Below are 6262 nucleotides of genomic sequence, written 5' to 3'. Positions count from 1 at the left end.
AATTTGAGAAATTTGAATTGAAATATTTTAATATATACATGTATAATTCACTTATAAAAGAACTTACCGGAATTTTGCTGACTTTAAGGAACTCCAATAAGGCTTCTAAAGATCCTAATGTACTTGCTTGCACATAAACACCTCTTTCTTGCAACTTGATGCCACTTAAAGCACTTTTCAGTTCTTTAGCTACCTCATCTCTACAAAGTAAATTTTATAATGGTAATGAATCCAAATGATAGTTATTTTATGTACTAATTGAATAAATGATATAAATTCAACTTCATTAAAAATGTTTTATGATAATATATATATATAAATAAATAAATATTGTACCTAATATGTCAATTTCATCTGGCTTTTGTGCAACTTGTAAATTTAAACCTGCAATTGCTTTTTCCAATCTTTTGCAGCTATCTTTACACCTTGTGCTGCAACTACTTCTTTGTGTTCAATATAAGCATTCTATAAATATAAAAACAAATATGTATAACACAAAACTTAATTATTAAAATCACAGAAAAACCTAATTATAAATATATTTGCAATTCAAGATACTTACTTTAACTCTGAGTTCCTTCATTGGTTGGGGCATTAGTAATGATCTAATTTGTGTAACTATGGGTCCATCAGTACCAGCTAAAATAATCGTATCTCCTTCTCTTAAAGTTCCATTTATTAAAATTGCATCAATGGTTGTACCATGCCCAGGTATCGCTTTAACCTTAAATGGGAATATAGATATAAACCTGTTCAATCAAAGTTTCGTTTTTTTTTTTTATCAAATTACTGATATATTTAACATTATATTAAATTAATATAGCACTAATTTATAAAAATAAGTATAGCTTATATTTTTATATCAAAACTACTATTATAGGTTATTGATGTTAAAAATTCAATTAATAATCAATTAATAAACTTGTAAATAACATGAATAAAATTCTTTACCTCTAATACTGTAGCTTGCAAATCTTCACTAAACATCAAGCGTTTTGCTAACATATTCTGGCATGAATCAACAATTAAGGCTAAGAGATTACCCATTCCTTCTCCAGTTATGGCAGAAGTTGGAACTAAAGAAACGTAACTTCTTGGGTCAGGGTTTTCATGAAATAGAGCTGCATTTAAACCCTAGTGAAAATAAAACATATTGATAAGAAGACAACAAAAGTTCATAAATATTTAAAGAGAATATGCTTATTATTAAAATTTGTCATTTTGATAATAAGTAATTATTCTTCTGAAAGTTTTAGATGTAAATTATAGTTTTTTTAAATAATATTTGTACTGACTCTACGAAATAAACAAAACATACTTGCTCAGCAAATTGAACTATGATTTCTTTAGTTCTTTGTTCAAATTCTAATTGTGTATTCGGTGCTTGGGCTTTGAGAACGTCTCGTACATCTTTCCTAGCCATAGTTGACCAATCATACAATCTGTCAATTTTGTTCAATGCAACAATAAACGGAGTTTTCTTAGTTTTTAATAAGTTAATAGATTCTAAAGTTTGTGGTTCCAAACCGTGCATAATGTCAACAACCTGAAAAATTAACCAGAAAACATAAAACTGTGTTATATACATATTTAATTTGAACGTCACTTAGGATAAAAATCTTATATATTTCATAATTTACTAGTGTTAAAATAAATGTATTAGTACATATATAATATGTATTATATATGTACATATAAACTGTTAATATGCTTTATAAACTATTTTAAAAATTGAATTATAATTACCAAGATAGCAATATCACACAAAGAAGAACCTCGACTTCTCAGATTGCTGAAAGATTCGTGACCAGGTGTGTCAATAATCAGTAAACCAGGAATTTTGAATACAGTATCTGATATCTAAAAATTAAACAACTGTATTTATTTTCTACTATAACTATTTTTCATGTTTTCAAAAAAAAATAAAATTATTATTATCAAATCAAAATAAACTATATATTTTAATTCTAACCCCTTTAACAATTTTAACTTGCTCCTTTATGTTTTCTATTGGAACATTTGTAGCACCAATTTGTTGAGTAATACCACCAGCTTCACCATCTTGCACATTTGTGCGACGTAATTTGTCAAGAATTTTTGTTTTTCCAGTATCTACATGTCCCAACACACAAACCACCGCAGCTCTCAGTTTGTCTAATGATTTATTCTGTTCTGCATCAATTCTGCGTTTCTGTAAATAATTAAAATATTGATAAAATCAATAGTTTTTTTTTAAATATTTGATTTATTTTCATTAGCAAGTGGTACTTGTATTCTCTGGAGAGCCTTTTCTCGTTTCTTTTTCTGCATCAGTTCTATTATCACTGTCTTCGCTACTTTCAGATTCTGACTCAGAATCACTTTCTTCTTCAGACTCTTCTTCTGAAGAAGTTTCTTCCTTTTTACTTTCTGCAGATTGATCCACTTTTGTTTCAGACTTTGCAGTTACTGCTACAAAGTTTATAAACATTTCAATAAAATAAAATATCATTTACTACAAATATGTTCTTTGTTCTTTGAGTATTATAGTAATAATGCATAATTTGTAAATTAACCTGGTGTTTCAGTTGTGCTTTCCTCTTCACTGCTTGAATCAGCATCCCATGCATCCTTAACATCATCTTCTTCGGCAATAGCTTTTGTTTCGGCACTTTGCTCAACCACATTCTCTGCTGGTTGTTCGCCTACTTTATCAGCATCAACTTGAGATTGCACTTCCGTAGATTCCTTATTACCTTGCTGTTTAGATTTATTAGGTCGAATTCTTGTTCCAAGTCTATAAAAGTAATTAACTTATGTTTGAATAAATTTACCAATGCAAATTTACTTGTTGAAACATATTTTTCTAAATTCAAATTTTCAATTCATGAAGTAAGTTTCTAGAATAATGAAATAGCATAAGTAAAAAATAAACATAAATAAAAAGATTCTTAAAAATCGAAAGTATGCAAACCTAGGTTTCTTCTCTCCCACTTCAGGCATTTCTAGTCCCCTTGCCTTAAGAGATTCAAGCATTGCTTGGGCTCTAGCTTTATCTGCTTTTTGTTTTGCAGAAAGTAGTTTGCCTTCAGCTTTTAAACGTTCTTTACGTTCCTTTTCCTTTTTCTTTTTTTTTTCTTTCCGCTCTTGTTCCAACCTAATCTAAAGTATATCAAAAACAAATCAGTTGATAAATTCATTAAAAGAAATAAATTAAATAGAAAAACAAAAAAATATATACTAGATAAATATATCCTAATGAGCAATAATTTGAGTTATTATTCACAATTTATTGTTCTCACTTGTTCTAATCTAGCAGCTTCAGCTTCCTCTTCCTTGCGAATCCTTTCTTCTTCTTCTCTTTGCAATTTTTCTTGTTCTTCTCGGAGTTTTTTCAAAGCATCTTGCATTGCTGCAATTGTTTTTTTGCCTGGTCCTTTGCCCGCTGCCTTCGCATCCTCAGCTGCTTTTGCACCTAAAACAAAATTTCAAGTAATTTTTTTCCAAAAAAATATAGTCAGCCAAAAGCTGCTCTCTTTCATTATTTGACATGTTATTTAACCCATATCAACATCACTAAAAATAATAATATTAATTTATTATATTCACCATCATGAGACAAATTTTCTTTAACGTATTAATTTATACAAATATTTTTTATACTAATTATTTAATATATAAAATATTAAAAAAATGATATAAATATAAGCACTTTATCTTGAAGATCTGGCTATCGAAACATGTTAAAGATGAAGTCAAAATTATTACCTTTCTTCTTTTTTTCTTTTTATCATCATCTTCTTCTGCATCATCTTGTTTATTTTCATCATCATCCCCCGCTACTGTTTCAACTTGTTGCTTACTACTTTCTTCTGCTGATTTTGTAGATTGGTCAGTATTTACAGGTTTAACTTCCTAAAAAGTAATTAAAAAAATAATATTTTGATGATTAAAATTAATTCATTTGACTTTACTATTTTAGTAAGTTATTTATCAAACTTTATCAAAGAACACCTTTTGCTTCATCTGCAATTTTTCTGCTTTTCACGCTCTTTTTTTTCTTTCTTCTTCTGAGCTGCAGTTTTAACCGTTCCTCCAGACTCTTCATTTGTATCATCTTTTACTTCACTTTGATCTTTAATTTCAGTTTTAATGCTTGGTTTGGCTTGCTTTTCTACCTGAGCTACTTTCTCTACTTTTCCCACATTTTCTTCTTCTTTAACATCCTTTTTGACACCGGAATATTCAAGTTCTAGTTCAGCTAAAACTTTCTCTATATCTTCTTCACTATCATTTCGTTTCTTTTTAGACTTTTTGCTTTTTTTACCACCATCAGGTTTTGGCTTATTATCTTCAATACTATCACTTCTATCTATCTTTTTATTAGCTTTTTTATTTTTCGATGAAGTATTAGTAGTAGATTCAGAAATTTCATTGTCACTTGGCGCTGATTCTGCTGAATCTATTAAAAAAAAGTTAAATAATATTTTATTTAACACAATTTCGAATTGTATAATGTAGATATTTAAAGATGTTTTTATGATATAAAATGATATAGTTATGTATATATATATATATATATATATATATATATATAAGTAAAATGTAAGAATGTTAACATAATAAAATACTATTTTTTATAGTTTATAACAGTACTGATAAAAAATTGAATTTATTTATTTTATATAACTTTGTAATTTGCTTATTATCTCAATTTCAACTTAAAAACAAGAAATAATGTTTTGATATATACCTAAGTCAGTGATTTCCAACCTGTGGGGCGCGCTCCCCTGGTGGGGCGCCATACCGTTCCAGGGGGGCGCAAAGCTGTTTCAAAAATATTATTTTTAAATGCTGAGTAAGTGTCAAAAACAAATCAGCAAAATACTTAAAGTACTTCTAAGAGTGTTTGAACTCAAAAAAGAAATTGCAATAGTTCTTGCTGATAACAAAAGAGATGGAGCAATCTTATTTTAGGACACAAAGTTCCTCGCAAAATTTGCGTATTTAGTTGATATTTTTCAAAGACTTAGCGATTTAATTAAATCAATGCAAGGATTAGAAATCCATTTGTCATTGAAAAACATGATGATTTGGTCATTCAATAGCAGAGCAGAAAATGATAATTGATCTATCTAGTGATAGCACATTGACGCAGATGTTTCAGGACGAAAATATATTGTTAAGTTTTGGTTACCAGTAAAGGACGATTTTCCTACTTTGGCAAATAATGCTTTAGAAATTTTAGATCTTACTTATGTGAAACAGAAAATTATTATAATAAATAGTTATGTTTGTATGTATATTTTTTATAATACTGTGTATTATTTGGCATAATTTCAGTTATATTAAGTATCTTTAAATTAAATTGTTAGAAAAATAAGAATGGGAGGGGGGCGCAATATTTTTATCATTCAAAAGGGGGGCGCAAGGAAGAAAAGGTTGGAAACCGCTGACCTAAGTTTTTAATATTTTTATATAAGAAAATATATAAGCATCATTAAAATGCAATTCTCAAAATTTTACCTTCTACAGCTAAAAGAGCAAATCCTCCTTTCTTTATATCAGGCTTCTTAGCCTTCGGTTTCTCAATTTCTTTGTGAATATTTAAATCATCAATCTCATTAGTGATGTCATCAACATCACTATCATTGTCAACTACCTTTTTCTTTTTGTCTTTCTTTGAAGATTTTTTCTTTTTGCCTGTATCTTCATTATCTGAGTCTATAATTTTTTCTTGTGGTTTAGATTTAGTTTTTCCCTTTGTTGTTTCTTTAACTGCAGCATCAGTAGTATCAATATCACTATCTCTATTATTTTATTATTCAATGTTAGAAAATCTAGTAATATATTAATATTGAGTAGTGTTATCAAAAGTTACTTACAATTCGTCATCATTTGCGTTTTTTTTAAGCTTTTTCGCTTTTCCCATATTGATGGTTAAGTTTGAGGTTATGGAAGAAATAAAAGAGAAATTATAAAATTAAAGAATACGATAAAAATTAACATATGAAAACAGTAGTTCAAAATATAATTTTTAGTCATATATACTACATTTCCTATATAATTTTTATGCACATGCCGGCATCCAGAATTAATTTAAAACATCACTCAACCTAGAAAATTGACATTTACGTTTCACATTTCTTGGTACCAACTGCCGAGATGAAACATGTGGTAAATGCCAACGTGACCAAAATATATTCAGAAGTTTTCAGCACGTGGTAAATCTGCGGGAAAGTAAACAGAATTCAAACATAAAAAATTGTGCAATATCAAAATC

General features: G+C 28.3%; 1 pseudogene; it reads right to left on the bottom strand.

Annotated features, from left to right (window-relative positions):
• The window catches only part of LOC113371009, a 20543-nt pseudogene extending 14537 nt beyond the window's left edge, over positions 1-6006 (bottom strand).
• Between the last annotated feature and the right edge of the window lie 256 nt (positions 6007-6262).

Source organism: Ctenocephalides felis, unplaced genomic scaffold (genome assembly GCF_003426905.1).
Source record: "Ctenocephalides felis isolate EL2017-DRISC unplaced genomic scaffold, ASM342690v1 CF-g0.4_SCAFFOLD_01492, whole genome shotgun sequence".
In the NCBI taxonomy this organism is placed as follows: Eukaryota; Metazoa; Arthropoda; class Insecta; order Siphonaptera; family Pulicidae; genus Ctenocephalides; species Ctenocephalides felis.
Note: the sequence above shows the minus strand (reverse complement) of the source record. Positions and strands in the feature narration are given on the sequence as shown.